This window comes from Ochotona curzoniae, unplaced genomic scaffold (assembly GCF_017591425.1).
Source record: "Ochotona curzoniae isolate NIBS_2020 unplaced genomic scaffold, NIBS_Ocur_1.0 scaffold_461, whole genome shotgun sequence".
Lineage (NCBI taxonomy): Eukaryota > Metazoa > Chordata > Mammalia > Lagomorpha > Ochotonidae > Ochotona > Ochotona curzoniae.
The window spans coordinates 7,955,810-7,978,449 of record NW_024467120.1 but is presented as its reverse complement, the minus strand read 5'-3'; positions in this window follow the sequence as shown (position 1 = coordinate 7,978,449).

Below are 22,640 nucleotides of genomic sequence, written 5' to 3'. Positions count from 1 at the left end.
CTCCCTGCTTGTAGCCTGGGAAAGCAGTGGAGGATGGCCCAAAGCCTTGGGATCCTGCACCCGTGTGGGAGACCCAGAAGAAGCTCCTGGTTCCTGGCTTCGGATTGACTCAGCTCCAGCTGTTGCGATAGCTTGGGGAGTGAGTCACTGGGCAGGAGATCTTCTTCTATGTCTCTCCTCCTCTGTGTATATTTGACTTTGCAATAGAAATAAACAAGTCTTTTAAAAAATTAGCCAAAAGGCATGTAAGCCACAAGAATACATAATTGTGAGATCATAAATCCATCCGTAAGGTGTCAGGGCAGGTGTTTGGCCTCATGCTTGCATCCTATAACAGGATCTAACATGTGTTAGATATCCAGCTTTAGCTCCTAGCTCTAGCTTCCTGCTGTTAGGACAACGGGAGGCAGTGAAAATAACTCAAGTAAATGTGTTCCTGTTGCCCTAGTGGGATGCTTGATTCCTGCTTCTTGATTTGGGCCCCTGGTTTGGTCCTGGCTGTTATGGGCACTGAAGAGTGAAAATCATAAAAGAACCCTCAGTTTTTGTTTGTCTCTCTGCCTTTCAAATTTTCTTTTAAAAAATTTTTAAGTAGGAAAAAAAATAAAAGTAGGGTGTCAACTTGTATAGATGATGGTAAATGATACAGATACTTAATAGGGAACATAGGAAGTTTACTAATGTACAACGTGTGATCGTGTTTGGGTACTCAAACTATGGGTAGTCTGTTTATTTGCTTCTTTTCTCTATAGACCAAATTCTCTGTAGTTAAGTCTATTTTATTAGGGATAAACTTACAAGGTCATTCATCATGAGACCAGTTTTAACGTACAGGATCACCCTGAAAATATGAACCTTTAAGCTAAAGCAGGAACATAGAAGCTGTATGAAAGCTGAGCATTGCATGTATGCCTTATGACACGCCTTAAGTTCTGTGCTTTAAATTCACCTGTCGTTCATTTAATGGTACCCTTTTTCCCAGTCAGTTCCATTCTTGGGAGTGTAGTCAAGAAGTAGGTCAAAGTAAAAAGTAACAAGGTTCTGGTAAGCCGAGGGAATTGTCGGAGCCTGCATTGTCACAGCCTCTCGCCAAGAACCAGTTAGGCTCATTCTTGCCCCAATCCTAACAAGCTCCAATTTCTAGGCCACAGCATGTGAAAAGCAGGAAATGGAAAATGGATGGGATTGCAAAAACAGGAGTATTTGACAGCCAAACTGTCCATTCCAGAGATAGAGTAAACCACCCCAAAGTGGACCAAACTGTTTTGGTTACTGGGTGCCAAGTATAACTGTACTCCAGCTCTCTCTACTGAAGTTGGCCGTGCTGATGACATTGCGTGCTGGAGAGCAAGATACTAACCCTACTTGGAATGCTGGCTTGTCACAGAAACGTGTGGAATACACACTTTCAGAAAGAATTCCACATAACATGGTTGCTTTTCAAAATGTCTATTTGGTGCTTGTTTTGCCTAAAAAGAAACAAACAAACAAAAGCACTCTAAGATAACTACCTAGACTTGCCCACTCCTCCCTGACAGGCAGTATAAGAAGTTATGGTTGAATTTTGCTTGAAACCATGGCCATTTCTAGAAACACCTTTCTTCTCAAATCTGTGTCATTTTGCTCTATTGCTAATTAAGCTCCCTGAGAATGTTTTCGTCTCAAAGCTTGCAGTGTGTCCTTTGGTCTGCTTTTCCAGACCCTCCACCCACGCCTGTTCCCCTCCTTGCTTATCACAGACTTGAGCTGCGCCAGTCTCCGGGGCATTAAAACGGAGATATTTAAATGTCAATTTCTATTATAACTAACAAGAAACCCTTCCCACCAGCATCTCGGCAAGTGCTCCCAGCCCTGGGAGATGCCCGGGTATCGCAACGCAACAGTCAGGCTGTTTGGAAAGTTTTCAGGTTGTTTGGTGAGTGGATTCATTCCAAGTGAGGCGCATGTTTTTTCAAGAAACGAATGCCAAAGATAACAAAAAATGCAAAGGAGGCAGGGGGAGGGGTGGAGGGAGGCTTATCCAAAGTGCAGGAGTGAACCAGGATAAGACTTACTGAAGAGCAGAATGTTCAAGGGCACTTGAAACTCCACCATAGTTAGAAGAACCCGGAGTGCCGGAGGTTAAAAACAACTCAGTCATTTTAGAAGACAGTGATTTGGGACTCTTGAACATGTTTCACGTTTTCACGGCACTTGAGGCACAGGTCACTGTGTTATTGTCATTTTAGCTGTTTACGGCTCCATTGGAGTGGTCTTTGTTGACCATGTTGTTTCTGAGTAATTTCCTGAAAACATTATGATTCCTGTTCCCTGTCATTAGCAGCTATAATTTGTTTTCAGGACCGATGGTCAGCATTGTAATTGCGCTGAGAACACTGAGTGGGTTTGCGTGATGTTTGGGTAGGCTTCTGTTTAAACTCGTGCTATTTGTTGAACATGTTTTAGAATTAAAAGAGTATGCCACTTCCTTCTTTAAGGAAGCTCATGCACGATGATTATTTCCATGTTGTTCTCACTGAGCATTCACCTAGCATTTACCTTTCCAAAGACATTGTGATCAATTATCCAGCCTTGTGCCCTTGAACTCGACACCATTTAGGTTTCTCTGATTTCTAGATAAATCGCAGAGGATTGGGGAAGGGTAAGTTGGCTGAAGAGAGGTTCCTCCCTTCCTGTCAGGATTCTCATCTTTTTTTTCCAGGCTACCCCACCCAACTGGGATATGCACAGGCTAGCTTCGGGACTGTGTTTGAAGTTTTATGTTTGATCTTCTCTGGATGTGTGTATAAAACACATTCCAAAAATCACTTAAAGATCATTTTTGGATTTTCTGATCTTCTGGATTTTCCCTATTAACTTTCACTTCCATGCATTCATTAAAACCTGGGTTGAGTTGCTCATTTATGACAGGCTGTAGACTCTAGGGGAAGATGAGGTCTGTGGGCTAGCGGGTAGATAGGAAAGGACAGAGGTGGGAAGTTGAGCCCATGAGGCGCTCATTACTGTCAGAAGGTACTCCAGGTGAACCAGTGCAGTTGTTTCTTGGGAAGTCAGGGATTATGTTTTTGAACTGGAATTTAGAAACCGCAGTTTCGTGCGCATTAGGTTGGCATGGGTAGAAAAATGATGGAGACAAACAGCTTTATTGCAGATGACACAAGGACACAGAAAATGAGAACTCAAGGAAGAATCACTCATTTGCCCTGATGAGATGGCTTGTGGTAAGGAGGTGTGGTGAATTGAAACTGGAAAATGATTTGGAGGAAAGTTCTGCATGGTCTTGAATTGTCTGCTGAATGGGATATACTTCTCCGTTTAGCCGTGTCTCCCCAGTTGGTCTGTAGGTGAATGGAAGTGGCAGAATATAGCGAAAGCAGTGGGAGAGATGATTACAGAAATGGTGAAATGTATGGGTAAGAAACGAAGTGAACAAATAACCGAGAGAAGTGAACCAAAGAGCTGATTGTTCCTGTCTTCTCCTTGTGGGGGTGGCTAGTTCACAGTGTCAGCAGAGGGAAGAGTTAGGGGCATCAGGGCTTCTAACTGAGACCTCGAGGAGCCTCAGGGACACCTGTCCCTGCAGCTCACCATCACAGGGCTCCCTGTTCACCCCTGTTCACTCCTGGATGTTGGCCTTAGAGATAAAGTGATCAAGGTATAACTTATATTGGTGGGGTTTGAACCAAGCAAGATTGACTAGAACCATTTCAGGCTTTTATCATTAGATAAACAACATCTTGAAGAGCTGCTCATTTATTTATCATTTGTAAGTGATTAAAGGGTTCCAGACCCTGTGTCTGGCAAAACTCATTTGTTCATAGATGCCTCTGTCCACTCCCTTCTGATTTTCCGTCTCTGTCCTGTATGGCATAAAGATGTCTTCAGGCCAGATTGCATAGATAAGCCAACAATGTCAGTGACACTGGGATCTCTGCACTCCATGGAAATGTGTGAGACACATCACAATCTTTGTCCATTTTGCTCTCCTACATATCACCGTGCTTGGAAAGCTGCCCCTAAGGACAAGTGGACCTGCCCACCTGATCTCAGGCATGGGCACCACAGACTTTGCTCTTGACCCATAACCTTATTCCGTAAGTACACAAAGTAAAATAATAAAGTAGGAGCATCTATGTTTTATGGAATGCCTACTGTGTGCTGAGTTCCAAGCCATGTTTACCCACATTGTCCCATGTAACTCACTGACTCTATAATATATTTTTTTAAAGATTTATTTTATTTTTATTGGAAAGGCGGATATACAGGGAGGAGAGACAGAGAGGAAGATCTTCCGTCCAATGAGTCACTCCCCAAGTGAGCGCAACGGCCGATGGCCGATGCTATGCCGATCCAAAGCCAGAAGCCTCTTCCAGGTCTCCCACACGAGTACAGGGTCCCAAAGCTTTGGGTCGTCCTCGACTGCTTTCCCGGGCCACAGGCAGGGAGCTGGATGGGAAACGGGGCTGCCGGGATTAGAACCAGCGCCCATATGGGATCCCGGGCATGCAAGGTGAGGACCTTAACCACTGTGCCACCACGCCGGGCCCTAAGTGAGTAAATTCTAAAGACATTGTTGAAGACATCTTTTTAGTAGTAACTAAATAGGCCTCAGCACAATTTTTAAACACAGGAGCCTCGGTTATTCTGAATGAAGAAAATGAATAAATTAGGAATTATTTTATGAATTAATATCTCTGATCACTAAAATGATTGTAAATGTCTTTCCCACCATCATGGCTTGAGTTTCCTTTCTTGAGTCCTAATGCCCAGTATGTTAGAATGTAACCTCACTTGGCATGGGATCCTTCAAGAAGTAATCAAATTAAAATGAGGTCATTCCAATACAGTATAAACAGTGTCATATGTACAGGGGAAAGTTGAATACAAAGGCACACACAGAGGGTAGACAATGTGAAGAGACCCAGGGAGAAGGGGACCTTCTATATACAGCCCAGGACAAGAAGCCAAGGTAGTTTATTTCCTCATAGCCTGCCTAAGAAACTAGTCATACTGATACCTTGCTTTTGCATTTCCAACAATCAGAGATGCAAGACAAGAAATAATTGAGGTGTAAGCCAGCCAGTTTGTGGTGCTTTGCTATGGGACCTTTAGCAAATGAAGGTGTACGCCCAGTACAATGACGGTTGGAATTCCCTCTCCCTGGTATTCATCAGCATAATTAAGAACCAACAGAACTGACAGCACTTGGATGAGCTGCTGTATTTTTAGCTTTAAGCTAGATAGTAAGCTTTTCCTGCAGGAGTTTCCTTTTAAGTTTACTGATTAAATGGTTTCATATCTAAGAACAAGCATTTGAATATTACTCTTTCTGGATTAAAAAATTTTAATGAAGCAATTAATTAGAGGTTGTAACCAAGTTGGAGCCCAACCCAGTGGTGACAGGTGTTGGCTGTAACTTGGGTGGATTTCTACGCAGTTACCAGAGAGCACTAACAGTATTCGGATCTGGTCTTGACACAGGCATATGCAGCTTCTTGCTTATGATGTGTGAGTAGCCTCTTTATTTATCCCTTTTGCAAGTAATTTTCAAGACAAGCCCAAACATAGCTCTCACAGTTGGTTGCTAGAAGAGTTAATGACTCCAAGCTCACCAAAAATGGCTTTTTTTGATTATCCATTTGACAAAATCTCCCCAAGGCCACCACCTTCTACCCCCTGCCTACTTCCCTAGTTGAAGTTAGTGACCATGTATTAATTAGTTGAAGCCAGATTTCAGAAAGCACCAACCCTTGTCTTTTCTGGTTAAGAATGCTAAGTTCACATTAGGAGGCAAATAATTCTAAATTACCTTCAGGCTTCTTGCTATGTATCCTGAAAGTTTCCTAAATACTTTGTTCAATACTTTCCTAAATACTTTGTTCAAGCTTCCTAAGTTAAGGACTTGTCATCCCAGTGACACTGACTCTCCAGGCAGGCAGGCAGATAATTGCTTACCTGAAACTATTAGAAGAAACATAAGCAGAATCCTCTTCAGAGCAGTTTTTATACTGGCTTTCCACAATTGAATGTCCTATAAAACACACGATGTGTAGAGTTAATCACTGTCTTCACTTCTATACAAGATGTATCATCCCTGGATGAACTAACCTCTGGTTCCTACCTGAACCTATCCACAGGGATGGGGGACCATATAGATGTAAGCCATAAGGGCCACACTACAATCTGGAGATTGAGGTTCAGTTTTCCAGGAAACACTGGGACACCCTGTAACCAAAGCAACCAAGGGATGGCACCAGGTCAAAGTGTTGAGAGTCTTCTCAAGACCAGGGTTGAGTTTGCTGAGCTCCTGCCTAATGGGGCTTCGGTTTGCACAGTTCCCAGCTCAGCAGTACCACCTGAGTAAGAAGCCCATCACTGGATGGTGAGAGGACATTTGGAGGAGCGAGTATGTTAGCGTGAATTAGATCTCTGCATGGAATTTTCTGTGGCTCAACTAATGAGAACTGCATGAGAGGCTGGGTCTCCCCTGGGGACTGCAGGGAGAGGACACCAAAAAGAATAAAAACTGAAAATAAGCCTCTTGATGATTCTGCATCTATCGGATAGGGACTTTCCATTTTTTTTTTTTGCATGTCCTTTTGGATACAGAGAATGGAAGTCTGGGTAACTTAGTGATACAACACTTCAGGAAAGCAGACTGCTTATTTTGCTTTGCAAAGTGAAGAGAATTCTTCAGGCATAGTACACAGGGATTGGCAGGCTTTCCAACATTCTCCGCCTGCCAGGTGGCATCCAGGCTTCTGTTACCACCAGGGCCAGCTGTGTAATGTGTGCGGTCAGTGCACAGTGAAAGATGCAGGGCCCATCGTTCAAAATGCAGAAAAACAAAAGACATCCCTCAAGGGCACAAAATAGAAAAGTCTTTTCTTTCTTCCATGATTTCTCTTTGAAGTCATGATTTTTTAAAACTTTCTATTTGATATTGTTAAGTAAAAACAACTTGAAACTTTAAGTTGTTAGCATGAACTCTAACATTCTGCTTGTATGAAACACTGATATTTTAGATGATTTTAAACTCATGAGAAATCTTATTATTGAATTTACGTATTTTTAAAGATTTACTTTAGTTTTATTTACAAAAGAAGGAGAGACAGAGATAGAGGGGTCTTCTATTCACTGGTTCACTCCCCAAATGGCCACAAGGATCAGAACTGGACCAATCTGAAACCTGGAGCCAGGAAGTTCTTTCCAGGTCTCCCACGTGAGCGCAGGGGTCCAAAGACTTGAGCCATCCTCCAGTGCTTTCTCAGGTCATAAACAGAGAGTTGGATCAGAAGCGGAGCAGCCATAATACAAACTCATATGCCTTTGGGGTGTGGGCGCCTCAGGTGGAGGATGTTTGCTAAACCACTGTACTGGCCCCCACATTTCTGTTTTATAGCTTATAGGTGATGACATGTTTTATTCCTACCAAAGCAGAAGAAACGCTGCACAAACTATCTCAAGCGCTTCTATTTTTCTTGTTACCCACACTGTCTGCCTTACCTCACTTGTCACTCAGAAAGGAATAAAAGAAAATGGAATGTGGGTAGCCTCTCTCTTTCCTTCCCTCCATGTCATTTTCAGCCTGTGTGGCTGGCTATTATCAGGAGAGGTCTGAATAAGAAAGCACAGGATACTATGCTTTGGTCACCACTCTACTTTGAACACCATTGCCTTCTTTCTCTTTGTGAAGCAAGTTTCAGCTTAAAGGAAAAGGTGTCATCTATGGGCTTACAGGCTCTTGCTCTTGCAGTGGTTAACAGAACACACTTCCCTTGAGCTCATTTGGTGTCCTGCTAAACTCCCATGCTCATGGTTGAGTACCTGTCCATGGAGCATTGCAAATAGTGCCAACAGGTTCCAGCATGCAAGGATTTGGACTTGATCATCATGATAGGAGAACCCCACACATTCAGCAGAAACTGTGTCTGAAAGTTGAGTTTGGCTCTTTTCCCAATCTAAAGCTACACATTCCAATCGTCTCTAGTGATGCTGGGCCATGCCAGTGAGTGCACCTCTCAGGCAGCCCCAGAGTTATGAGGGAACCTCCACAAACACACTTGTTCTGCAGTGCACTGTGGTACTGGGCCAGAATACATGGGAGGTTAGGGGCATTCAGTGGATTTTCCACTTGTGATGTTTTCAACCTTTGATGAGTTTATCAGGATGCAACCTCACTGTGGCAAGTCAAGTGCATTCGTATTGTAAACAATGCAGCAATGAGACATGCCAATGCATTTCTCCACGGTCCTTTTAAACTTTATGTGCAGAATGTGAAGCTCAAAGCTAAAATCTCTGAGACCGTCGAGACAGTGACAAACAGCGTTGAACCAGGAGCTAAGTGCTTCTGGTACATGTTTCATGCCCATGAAACCGATCCTGATATCACAGTATGCCATGTGAATTTCAACTACCGCCAATCCCTTCTCACCCACCCACCATCCTTCACTCCTCCATTCCTATGGAAATTTGTCCCTTTTCTCTTTAATTATCTTTATCTCCTCAGCATTTCTCAAGGGCAGTAAGCACGCTTGGGTTGTTTTGTCTGCTATTCTGTGTTGAGCGATACTACCCCCTCTAAAAGGTATCTTAAAGTCTTACCTAGCAGTGTCCCAGGATGTGAGCTTAATTTGTGATTGTACTTATAGAAATAATCAAGCTACAGTGAGGTCACGGTGGGGGTGGGGTTCTAACCCCATATGATGGTGTACTTATGAAAAGGGAAAATTTGGACACAGAACACACATATGTATAGGGAAGAAAATGTTGCATTAGTCTGGTCGGGCAGCTGTAACAACATGCCATTGTTAAGCAACGTTAAACATTGACATTTAACAATGTAGATTGGCTCAACAGTTCTAAGGGCTAGTAAGGTTAATATCAGGGTGCGTGCTAATTTCGTCCTTGATGAGGGCTCTCTTTCTGGCTTAGAAGAGGCTGCACACTGGCTGTGCCCTCACACGGGAGAAATAGTTGGGGGTGTGAGGGGCAGGCAGAGGAAGCGCTGTGGCACTTTTCTTTTAAGAGCACTAATTGTATCGTGAAGACCACATCTTCACGACCTTTTGTGGAACAATCTTCCAAAGAATAAATATTCGAGGACTTATAAAAGCTCATGGAAAATGCATAGTATAAAGAAATACAACAGATATTAGCTGTTGATCACCACAATAAGATACTAGACAAATTCTTATGAAGGAAGGAAGTTTATTTTGGTCATTATTTTGGAGGTTACAGTCCAAGACTGGTCGGCTCCATTGGCTCTGCCTTCTGATGAGGCTGGAGGGTGGCAGTGAGAGAGTGGGCAGAAAGGAACAGTAACAAGCAAGCTGGGAACCGGAGCAGCTGAGCCTGACTCTGGCTTATCTAATCAAGCTTCTCAAGAGAACTGCCTTGTAAAGACTCTCCTCAATGACTAAAGACCTCACACTAAGCCCTCTTCTTAAATAGCATGATTGCGAGGAGTTTCCACCCTCTTAATACTGTTGACTTACGACTTGGGGGTTTAAATGTCTGCATGAATTTGAGAGCCACTCTGCTGGAAATATTGGCACTGTGCATGGATTTCAAAGTTATTTGTACCAGAAGAAACTTAGATTCTATTTTTCCACAAACTTTTTGAAGGAGTGCCCTCCTCTTCCCCTGCCCCACCCCGTATCATCACTTGAGGAATAGGATTTCTACAGAGGAATTTAGGGAGACACAGTTCATCACTCTGCAGATATGCATGATATCGGGGAGAGGATGACCATCTACAAGCCAGGGGAGGGCTGGGGCAGATTCCTTCCCAGCCCTGAGAAGGAGCCAATACTGCCCACTCTCTGGTCTTAGAATTCCAGCCTCTGAAAATGAGTCAAGTATCGTTATCTGTGCGCCTTTATTATGGCAGCCCCAGAAACTAATGCATGTGCTTCACATTGGACTCGTTCATTGTGTGAATATGTATAAATGATTGAAAATGCCTTTCTCCAAATGGTCTGCTTCTTTGTATTGGAGGCTGCAACTATACACTCATTCAGTATCCAACCTTGCAGGGATATTTAAGGTATTTTAAAAGTGAACTGTTCTGTTCTGTTCTGGATAAGATATGGGGGATAATCAGCCCAGGTTATCATTAAAAATAAATATAGTTGGGCAAGTAGAACCGGAGCTTGCAATAGCCAGCAAGCAGTGCCTACTACGGATAGTATCGGGATTTTAAAATGTACAGACACAGTTCATGTAACAGTTCTATGATTTGAATTTTAATGCAGACACACACTAATGAAGCAGTGTAGTATACCTTATCCCCTTCTGCAATTGAGAAAGGTGACGTGCAGAGCAATGAAAGCACTTCTTGGGCATCATGAAATTAGTAAGAGGATGTAATTTCCAGTAGTTAGGCTCTAGAGTCTCAGCTTTTAATCGCTAGGCTGTTCTGCCAGAATATTTCCTTTAGCAGTGGAAAAATAAAATGAAATTGTAACCCTACCTCACACCACACAGAGAAATGAACTCAAACTAAATTGGAAACCTGGCTGTGAAAACTAAAGCGTATCTCAAATCAGTACATGTTACTGGGTTATTATTTCCTATCAAAAAAAAAGTATACAATTAAGAAACATTTAGCTTGATTTGTTGTCTTTTCTCAAGTGGCTGTCCTATCCTTAACTTTTAAGGTTTTGTCTTCAGACTAACAAATGCACCTTCTCCTTCTGCTAACGCTGCCTACATTCTGGCTACTTGATCACATTATTTTCTTTTGATTGTTATTGTCCCCATCAAAAAAGTTTTTATTCATTCTGTATCATGCCAAACCACATAATCTGAAAGAACAAGCTACAAGTCCACTTGGAAAGACCTAATTGGGTTTCAGCCATTGCAAGGAAAATTGTGGTCCCTGTTCAAAATTATTAATTCAACTGGCCAAATGCCTGTTATTCCCAGATTAATAGTTTCTCCATGGTGCCTGAAATCTTGATGTTATTTTCACTTTTACACCAAATTTCTGCAAATTGGAAGCAACAAAGTCCTAGTATGCCCTCAATTTCATAAATAAAAACTTCTGTTGTTTTTCTCATTCCCCACTTCAATAAATCTACGCTTATGAAAGCAATTCTCACTGCACTGGTTTTCATGATCTTTGTCCATTCACCTACCCATCTGCTTTTGCTGCTGACAGAAGGAAACATTGGCTTATCCTGCATTTGTTTCATTCAGAGGAGCCTTGACATGTCCTACCTTAAATTATATGTATCATCATTAGTCTGGTGACAATAAACTATCGGTGGACCAAGTCAAGTTTAGACAGTAACATGGGATTGAGATAAATGCAATAAGTTTGCGATAGTATGGTATATATACTGCCTCAGTTATAAAGCACTAGAAAGTCTAAAAATCTAAAAATGCAAACTTAGTGCAAATAAAATATCTTTCTGCTGCAAGGTGTTAAGTATGAAGTTTTTAAACTCAACGAATCATCAGATACTTCCTGGTAATTAACAGAACTATTAAAAAACTAAAACAACCTGAACATTTTAGTCTTGGCTCCCTCAGGACAAAGTCTGAATCTGTTAATGACAGCAGGGAAAATAATTTATTGGTTTCCATGGCTTTCTCTTTCTCTGTCAACCTTTTCACCTCCAACTTCTGAAATAGCCCAAAGTCAGAAAAATGTTAATGTACAACCCAAGGGCAAATTTATGTACAGTGAGTAAAATCCAGCCCTGAAAAATCTGAAGCTGGGACTGCAATTCTAGAGAGATTTCTAAGGATGAGACAATCTAGAAAATCGATTGAGGAGGCTGTACTAATCACTCTGGGACCCTTGTCTTAGCCCAGTCAACCCAGTGCCCTGCCCCAAACAGGGGCATTTTGCTAAAGAGGATGGTGATTACCCTTGGGTGGTAAGCCCTCTCTCCAACCTGTTATTGATTTATTGTCTGTATGTTTTTCTAAACCCTAAAGCTATTTGTCTTCTCACCGACATAACAAATTCTGTGCATATCCAATCTGTTACATAAAATAGAACTTCTTTATCCCTTAAACCAACATTCTTAAGCTTCATAAAGATTCTGAGATTTGGGGAACAAGTCCTTAAACAGATTTCTCCTTAATTTTTATGATTGTATGGATTTTCACGAGTCCCCTCAGCTTTCCCCCTTTATCATAAATACTTTTATCCCAAGAAACATGGAGGAAAAGACTAGTCATGGGGGAGGGAATGGGAAGGGCATGAAGTCTGGATTTGATCATGGTAGAGCAAAGGCTTCCGGTAAAGCTAGGGATAGCCAGGTAGCAAGTTCTGCACATGTTGAAGAGGCAGGTGGTTGAAAGAAAGAGCTGCAGATGAAATCAGTTGCTACACGCAGCAATAGGATTGATAACAAGTTTTAGCATAATAGAGAGTTTCTAGGTCTCAGATTTTAAAACCTCATTGACAAAACAAGTCACACACTGGTGTGATTTCATGTATATGAAATATCGGAATGGGCAAATCCATTGAGACAGAAGATTAGTGGTGGCAGGGGCCTAAGGTGAAGAGGAGATGAGGAGTGGATGATTAATAGGCACCACTGTCCTATTGGGGTGATAGAAATGATCTGAAATTGGACAGAGGTGATGAATACCCCACACTGTAAATGCACCAAATGCCATTGAATTGGTGTGCACTTTAAAATGGTGATACTGTGTTTTGTGAATTTTAACTTTAAAAGACCCTTAGAAAATTTTTTTTGAGCAAATAAATAAGGAATTCATTGTAATGGAATTCAGTTATTACAATGCACATTAAAATTTGAATGATAGAACTTTTTATATCCAATTCTCATAGACATAGTGTATATATAGTACAAGTAGACCTCAAACAGTTCATGGAAAATGAAATTAAAAGATGAATTTATTTTTTTAAATCCATGCCCGGCTTTTTCATGCTATGCATTTTCCATGAATTATTGAAATCCCTCTGTATGTCTTGAATTAGTATTTAACAAATATTTGAGTGACAACAATGTGCCACCCACTTTGCAGCTACGGGGAATTTGTCAATGGAAAAGCTAAAACTGACTCCAGTCTTTCCGGAGTTTTCAGAAACTAACCACACAATCATGGTGTTATGCGAACAACACTACAGCAAGAAGGCACCTGCAGCTGTGGAAGGGGTTTGTGACACAGACTTCCTTGACCATCAAACATGCATGTGCATTGCCATGCTAATGCAGATAAGGCATTTTGCTGTTAGTTCTCCTAACGTTTTCAGGTAAATGGTTCTTTATGGTTACCCCACAAGTTATTGTTGGTGCGTTTGTCTTACTCATTTTTCGCCAGCTCTCACTCACCCAGACTTCTCTCATTGTTGACCCAGAACGCCCACGTTTCTGGTAACCTTCTTAAAATTAGACTCTGTATTTCATAATCCGTGATGGTAGCACTTGGTTCAATCTACTGACACACTTAACCTGACCAAAATTACTTGAGCAGAAACTCTGCAAGAACCACTGATTGCTTTTATTCCTTTCCTAGGGCAAAATGCTTTCATTTCTTTGCAAAGTTGCCCCCACCCCTGCTCCCTTTTTTTTTTTTTCTCCTTTCAGAACTAGATTTGTTTCCCAGCAAAACCCACAAAAACCGGCAATTATTGCCAGTTGTTAATGGATGCTAGCAACAGGCTTTTCCGTAATAGAGTCAACCACATGAATTAGAAGGGTTGGGTGGCCTGGGCCAGGATGGATTAAGGGCAGGTTAGGCATCTCCAAGCAGAAATCTCTCCCAGGTCACCCCGGCCCCGGTGCCTGGGACTTCATCTTGAGTGAATCACCTCTTTGTAGTAAACATTGCTTTCTGGAAGGCATTCTTCAAAGAAATATCAGATTTAAGTCCAGTTGGTGGCCAGCAGGATGAGAGAGGGGCACTATACTAAGAGGAAGAGGGTTGAAATAAAGGTGTTAACATGAAGCCTTGTGTACTGACAGTTTCATTAAGGATTTTTGTTACAACACTGGTGCACGTGGAATAGGAACCAATGATGAGAGGATGATTCCAGGATGGTTGGAACCCCTGAGCACATGCTTGATATGGTCTTACTATTTATTTATAGCAGAGCTTAACACACAAGCACAGATTGGGGCTGGTGTGCTGGCTCAACTGGCTAATCCTCCACCTCCAAGTGCAGCATCCCGTATGGATGCCGGTTTGTGTCCGGCTGCTCCACTTCCCATCCAGCTCAATGCTTAGAGGCTTGGAAAACCTTGGGACCCTGCGCCTGTGTTAAAGACTCGGAAGAAGTCTGAAGCTCCTGGCTCAGCTTTGGCTGTTGTGGCCACTTCACAAGTAGATCAGCAGGAGGGAAATCTTTCTGTCTCTCCTCTCTGTAAATCTGCCTTTCCAGTGAACATAAATAAATCTTAAAACACACACACACACTTGTATGTCTAATTGATTTTTTAAAATAAGCACAGACCTGATTTGAGGTTAGCCTAATTCAATATAAATGACATGTTTTGGGCCCAGCAGCGTGGCCTAGTGGCTAAAGTCCTCGCCTTGAATGCACCTGAATCCCATAGGAGCACTGGTTCTAATCCCAGCGGCTCCACTTCCCATCCAGCTCTCTGCTTGTGGCCTGGGAAAGCAGTTGAGGATGACCCAATGCTTTGGGATCTTGCACCTGTATCAGAGACCTAGAAGTTCCCGGCTCCTGGCTTCAGATCAGCACAGCACCGGCTGTTGTGCTCACTTGGGGAGTGAATCATCGGACGGAAGATCTTCCTCACTGTCTCGTCTCTCTGTATATCTGACTATGTAATAAAAATAAATAAATCTTAAAAAAAACCGCAACAAATGACATATTTCTTTAAGACAATCATTTTTCTAGTCTAAGTAATTCTGTCCTGTTCTCTGAGAAGTTATTGGGAACATCTGGAGACATTGGGGGTTGTTATGTATGGGCTTGGGAGATGGAGTCCTACCAGTGTCAAGTGGGTTGAGGCCAAGTGATATAGCTAATCACCTCGAAGGCCCAGGGCAGCCTCATTACCCAGGCACTCCCGGATTCAGGTTAGGCCTGCCAACTTGACTGAGGTACCAGAAGCCCGAGCTGGGAATGGTTTCCGAACCCAAGCCCACCCTACCCTCTGAGGGTGACCCTCTTCTAGCATCCAGCAGCCTTTGTTCTGGGCTCTGAATGCCAATCCAGGTGAGACTCCTGGATGCAGATTCTGTGTTTTCTTACGAATACTTACCGGGATCACTAATGCTAAAAAGACTCCTTTCTTTCAGTACTGCAGGTGCCGTGACTCAGCACCACGGAACCTTACACCATACTCTGCTCTTTCTGACTCGGATCATGGCATCTCTGGGCTGCTGGGCTGCTGGGCTGCTGGGCTCCAAGCCTGCACCCTTGTTTGATACTTGCTCTATCTGACTTGACCCTGGCTGGTCTGTGTAGGACACTGCTGCGTGCCGAAGACAGCTTGTCCAGATCTCCTGCCCGAGGGAGAGAGGATGGTGCTAATCTTTGTTCTTGCAACTGAGATACATGGGCTGGGAAATGTCTCAAGTGTGACAATCTTATCACGGCTTACTCCTTTGTAAATGCCTTAGTAAGTCATCAGAGGAAGAGACGTGAAAAACAGCCATGTGCTCTCTTCCCCTAGTCTTATTCTTTTAGTCACGTTGTGACAAACCACTGATTTCTGCCCTATTAATTATTTAGAATCCCACCTTCACGTTGGAATTGGAAAATCAATCTCCCTGATTAAAAAGTGACCAGCCCCATGCTTCCAAATGTCTCTTTAATCTTTTAATTGTGTCTGGTTATAGATAGCATGAGGCCCAAAGAAGCTGAGAGCTGCAATCTGTGCTAACTGAACTATGGAATGCAAAAGATCTATAGTCCAGCAGCCTTCTCACTGAACCATTTGGCATCGTTACTGTCAGGGCAAACTGCTCTCAGAAATACTGCTGGACACCAAGGGACCTGCAACTAATATATTTCTATTTCAAGGTCACATTAAGGTTTCACATTTTCTAACGTCCCCAACTAAAACAGAATTTAAAGGGTCTAATGAAAGACACTGCAAGTATAAATGTCAGTTTAATTTTTAAGAAAAGAGATTTAAAGCATGCAAATGTCTGTATACTGGCCTGAGAATTCATCCCACACCCACCATCTTGGGGGTGCCAGCATCCCATACTAAAGTCTCAGATGCTCCACTTTGGATCCAACTTCCTGCTAATATACCTGGGGAGGTAGAAAAAGATAGTCCTTGGGTATTTCAACCCATGTGGGAATTCTAGACGTAGTTGTAAGATTCTAGGCTTACCCTGGCCAAGCACTGGGTGCTGTGGCCATCCGGAGAGTGAACCAGTGATAGAACTCTGGCTCCCTTTCTCTTTGCTGCTATGCCTTGCAAGTAAAAAAATAAAAAAAGAAATCTTAAAAATAAAAAGCAACAACAACAAGAAGAAACCCCTTCTTAAATAGAAACAGCCACAGTAATCTCTGTGTGTGTTGAAGATTCATTTTATTTTACTTGAAAATGTTGCATAGTAATTTGTGTGTGTGTGTGTGTTGAAGATTCATTTTATTTTACTTGAAAGTGTAACAAAGAGAGTGGGAAACACAGAGCATATCTTCCATCCACTGTTTCACTCCCCAAATGAGCACAGCAGCAAGAGCTAGGCCAATCGCATGGGAGCCAGGAGCTCCCTCTTGGTCTCCCATGTGGGTGCAAAGTCCCGTGTACTTGCCCAGTCTTTGGCTGCTTTCTTAGGGCTTTAGCCAGAAGCAGGGTTGGAAGTAGAGCAGCCAAGACTTGAACTGGCAACTCTAAGAGATGCTGGCACCACAGATGGAAGGATTAGCTTACTGTGTCATTGTGCTGGTCCTCAAGTGTAGTATGTTTTAATGGGCTTACAGGTGGCAAAAATTTTGGAATGAATTATAATCACTTCAGCAACCCAATTCTTCATAAAACCCACATCTGTTCTCTGACAGGCAAGATGAAAAGCAGACACCAGCAGGCTCCCAAATGTAAGCCTAGGCTGCCAAGTGCACAAGCAGAGACTGAGATAAATCTCACAGTGATTGCTAGAGGAGTCATGTATCAGGTATCTTACCTAAAACTGCAGTGAGACCTACAAGGAAGTATCATCTGGAACAACCCAATCACGGCTGACTCCTTTGTAAATCCTTTAGTCAGTCAGAGAAGACAATAACAGAACCAATATAGAGAACAATAATGTGGTCCAAGAAATCAAAGCTGGCATGGAGCTATTGGAGATTTCATGTCTGAAAGTCCATGAGCATAACCCTCAGCTGACTACTGGGTTTTTGAAACACAGCTGCTGTGTTGTCTGTGTTCTCGCTGTGACGGGAATGTCAAGGCACTGTATCTCATACTGCAGCAGGGCACTCCTTGGAGGTGAAGCTGTGGGCTCTGACTGTGTGGTTGGGGTCCTGGGGCACTTAAAGCCTCAGGGAATCTGGAGCACCGCACTGAGCAGCAGAGGGAGACGCTGGCTGAGAGGTTTATGGGACATGAAGGCCCTGAGCACGTGGCGCTGCCCCAGGCTTCCTTGGTCCAGACAGGGTTCTGTCTTGACAACCCCCATCCCACGGAGCACACCCTGTCAAACCTGTGTGTGTCGCTGATACCATGAGTCTGTAGATCTCTGTCTCTTCAGGGACAACTTCTTCATCTACCCTTGTGTTTCTCAACCATGCTGTGGTGTTGTAACAACCTCAAGAATTTCTGAGCAACTTTAAAATGTACACTTTAAATTTTATGTTACATTCTTCTGTTTGAAACCCTGTAATCTGGAGAACACACACTGTATCTGTTATTCCTAAAGGATTGGGAGGATCGTCAACCCAAAGGTCTTCTGGCCTGATTTTTTTTTTTTTTTGCTTATTAGTATTGTTTTATAATACAGTTCCCCCAAAACATCCCTGCTCACACTGATTTCCCCCATGTCATTACAATAATATAATTCTTTTTATGGTCATAAGTCTGTCATTGCAAGCATAGGCAATGGAAGAGAGTGAAACATCCTATTGTCAAGATACAGTTTCATTGGGAGTCTATCTTTGATCTTTGACCTGTAAGTAGAGATGCATACTGCATTGTATCCTCACACCTGGATGTGATGGGCTCCATTGCATAGTCACTACACATCACCCTAAGTTAAAAGTCACAAAACAAGATCAACAACAGGAAGAAAAATAGAAATTTACAATGCCATGAAGTTAAACAACATGCCGCTGAATGTCCAATGTGTTGCTAAAGAAATGAAAAAAAAATCAAGAACCTTGTTGAAAAAAAATGATATTGCAATGTAATTGATGTCAGTGAAGAGTTTAATATGAGAAAAAAACAGTTTTGAAGAAATTAAACTAAAAACAAAAGCATCAAAATGCATGAGATATAGTTTCTGCTGATCTTTGTTGGTGAAATGGGTCTCCTGTAGGCAACAGATAGATGGGTTTTGTTTTTAAATCCAGTCTAATAATCTATGACATTTGCTTGATGAGTTTAAGTCATTTACTTTCAGGGTTAATATGAATAGGAGGTGATTTGGTCCTGTCATTTTAGCAATGGGTTGTTCATTGTTTGATTTCGTCTTCTATTGTTATTTTACTGGGATGTTCTTCACATTTCCCTTTGGTTTTGGTGGGTGCTATTCATTTTCTCTTATAAGAGAATATCTTGAAGTGTCATTTGTAGGGCAGGTTTGGAAGAGGTGTATTCCTTTAGCTTTTCTTTACTATGGAAGAATTTTATCTCATTTTCAAAGGCAAAAGAAGGCTTTGATGGTTGAAATATGTTGCTCCATTCTCTTCTGGACTGTAGGGTTTCCTGTGAGAGATCAGCTATGAGTCTTATATGTCAATTCATTTTTTTCACAAGCACATTTCAGGATCTTTTCCTTATGCACAACTGAAGACCTTCATTATGTGTTGTTGTGAATATCACTTTTGGTCAATCCCAATGGGAGTTCTGTGCCCCTCCTGGATGTTGTTTCCCAATTCTTTCTCTGGGTTAGGCAAGTTTTCCTTTATTAATTCATTTAATATATTTTTTAACCCAACTTCTCTTTCTGTGCTCCATGGAACTCCCATAACTCTTACATTTGGCATTTTAGTAGTCTCTCTTAATTTTTGAATACTTTATGTAACTTGACCCAGCTCTGCTTCCAGCTTTTTGATAGTTTCCCCATTGTGACAAGAAAAATATCTTGTCACAGTTCTGACACTTTCTTCTGCCATGTTCATTCTATTATTGAATTTTTCCTCTGAAGTTTTAATTTGCTCTGTTGCATTCTTCATTTCCAGTAATTCTGCTTGATTGTGTTTCAGTGTTATTTCCTGTGTGACATATTCCTTAAATTCCTTGAACTACCTTTATGTGCTTCTTGTTGTTGATAACAAGCTATATAACGAGTTTTCTGAATTCTGTACTTGTCATTTTCTTGTTGTCTCCCTCATTTAGCTCTGCAGTTGACCAAGACTTTTGTCTTTTATAGGGTAGTCTTCAGTAATATTCATTGTGCCTCTGTTTCTTTTGCTCATGGTCATTGTACTTCTGGTTCCCAGGCTCTTCTCCTTGAGGCAGGTTTCCAAACTCTGTCACCCAGCAGTCTCAATTTGATTTTACTTATTATAGTTGGTACCCTCAGCTCTTTGTTTGTGACCACTTGTGCCACTCCAGCCAGCCAGTTCCAGATCTGGGCTCCTATGTTAGACTTCCACCAAGGTCCCCATAGCCCCAGCTCTTGGCTCACCAATCTCTACCTCCTGTGATGCCGTGCTGGGGCTGCACCGCTGTCTTACAATCTTTCTCCCACTTCCTGTTCGAGCAGTTCCCAGGATTAGGGAGACACCAGATGTCCTAAATAGCTAGGTTGTTGGTGGTGCTGATCTTGCCAGAACATTCTGGCTGTTAGGTCTGAGGGACATTTGGACATATTTTGACCTATAGGATGCCAGAGTCAGTATTATTTTCCTTGTGGTATCAGTGTAATATCCTGCGCTGTAAGTAACTTTGCTCTCAGCTAAGCACATGTTCAGCTCACTGTTGTCCCTCCGGTATAAAGCCTTTGCTACACTATATAAAATGGTGCCCGATGTGCACTGCAACACTACCATGTTGTCTCCACTGTCTTCCCATGTGTGCCCCTCTGCTGCTGGCCTGTCTGCTCTTTCCTGAAATGTGCCCTCTCTGCTTCACCTTGCCTCTGTTTAAATGTGTCCTTACCCTATTCCAACATCTTGATTCCTTCAAAAAATAAAAACAAATTTTAAAAAAATATCCTGGCCTGATCTTCACTGTGAAGGCAGGAGCATGGCTGTTTGGCCTGGGGGTGAGCCAGGGGTCCCACCTTGCTGTGCCTGGGTTCCAGTTCTGGCTTCTGATCCAGCTCCATGCTAATGCAAACTCTCTGAGAAAGTAGTAATGTCTTAAGTTGCTGGGTCCCTGCCACCCATTTGGAGAAGTGGATTGGCATCCTGGATCCTAGCTTCGGCTCAGCCCAGCTGTGATTATTGTGAGCATTTGGGGAGTGAACCAAGATTGGGGATGTCTTTCTGTCTTCTATGTCTGCCTGTCAAAAAAGAAAATGAAGAAGGTGTTTAAGAGCCAGATGTTACTGGGCATTCAGGGAACACTAACAGAGAAGAGGGCGTTGATTGGTGGGTTCCTTTGGGATAAGCAGTGTGCTGAACATGATGGAATAAAGGAAGGATAAAACATGCTATTGGAGATCAAGAGACTTCCAAGTAATTGGGAAGATAAAAATGGCCAAAAGAAGCATGTTAAAATTCAGTGCTAGATTGTAAACCATGTGTTACCATTTATAGTAACTGGAGCCTTGCGTGCTGGTCCAAGGTGGTATCTGTTCCAGGGAGCTTTGGTCCTGTTGGATACAGAGGCAGAGGCAAATATTGTCCTGATTGCTGCAGTAAGAGCAGCGCTGGGGCTGGGATTGTGTGTTATGAATAGCCCTTGATAGAGCACGATTGCTTGCGCTAGACAATGATGAAGGGTTGTGTATCCAAATATGTTTGCTGTCTTCACAAATGAATTAGTGAAGGGAGAGATGGCTGGAGAGACCAGACTTCAACTTGTAAGTGAAAGCTGCAAACATGGACTGCTGTACCTGCTTCCTCTTGCCTTCTGACTTTCATTGTAGGGGGCTCCAAACCATGCCTCCATTAACATCTGAGGGTCTCCCATGTGGAAAGATTGCCAGGTGGCCCCTTGAACCAAGAGAAAGAGCCTCGGTCTGTGCAGCATACAGAAGCATGGCTGCATGTAAAGATACTGAGTCATATTTTCAGCACCATTAGTGATCCAAGAGTTCAGAAGAAAATGGGGTTTTATTAATATCAGCCAATAATTAAGGAAGAGCACAGCAAACAGTGATTCATCTAGTAAGAAAATACCTCAACCTGTGGAATTTGAACTTCCTTTATTTACCCATTCATTCAGTACACATGCATGAAGAGCCAACTTGAGGCCCAGCACTATACCAAGTTTGTGGCTACTGAGAGTAACACATAGTCTCAGCACTTGAGAGGGTTGGGTGCCTTGGTGGTGAGAGAAGGGAAAAAGATGTCTACCATTATTTCTGTACTCATAGCTTATCAAAAACTGCTGCCCCCAGGATTTACCTGTCTTGCTCATTTATTGTTACTATTTTAAAAAGATTTATTTATTTGAAGAGCTTAGGGAGAGAGATGGAAAAATAGAGAAAAAACTTCTGTCTAGAGATTTACTACTCAAATTGCCACAATGGCCAGTGTTGGGCCAGGCTGGATCCAGGGGCCTGGAACTCTATCTAGGTTGTTCATATGGATGGTAGGGTCCTAAGTACTTTGGCCATCTTTTGATGCTTTCTCAAATCTCAGCAAGGAACTAGATCTTTAGGAAAGTAAAAAATAAATAAATAAGAAAACCAAAGGAGATGATATTAGATAATGATATTGATCCAGAATGACCAATAACTGAGTGATTGTTTCATAAGCTAAAGGAGGTGGGAGGGAAACAAACAATAAGAGCTAAGATATAAGAAAATTTTACAGGCTTTTAGAATAAAAGAACAACTGAAAGGAAAGACTTGACCAAGAAGCATCATTTTGAAATTTCAGACCTCCAGATATAACACAATGTTCACATGAAAATGACAGGGAATTAAAATCACATTGAACTTGTAAATGGAAACATTGAAAGCTGGAAGATAATGATTCCATTACTTTAAATACAGATGGGAATTATGTTAAAACTAGAATTCAATTCTTAGCCAAACTGCCAAACAAATTCAAGAGTAGAATAAAGATACTTTCAGGCAGGAAAATTCCCAGTAAATTTACCTCACATGCACTCTTTCTCAGGAAGGGTGTGCCACTGAAATGTGGGAATGAAACGACAAAGAGGAAAACATGGGAACCAGGTAGGCTAGTCTCCAACATAAGAAGGAGGTAAAGAGGGTCACTAGGATGATGACCAAGGGATGTGCCTGAATATTGATTCAGCCAAATTTGGGAGCAAGGGGAAACAGTATTGAGGGCTGGGAAACTTAAAGCCTCAGCCTTAGTCACTATGACAGTCTAGTAGAACATGTGCATTGTTTAAAAATCTTAGGACATTAGTGATATCATAGCC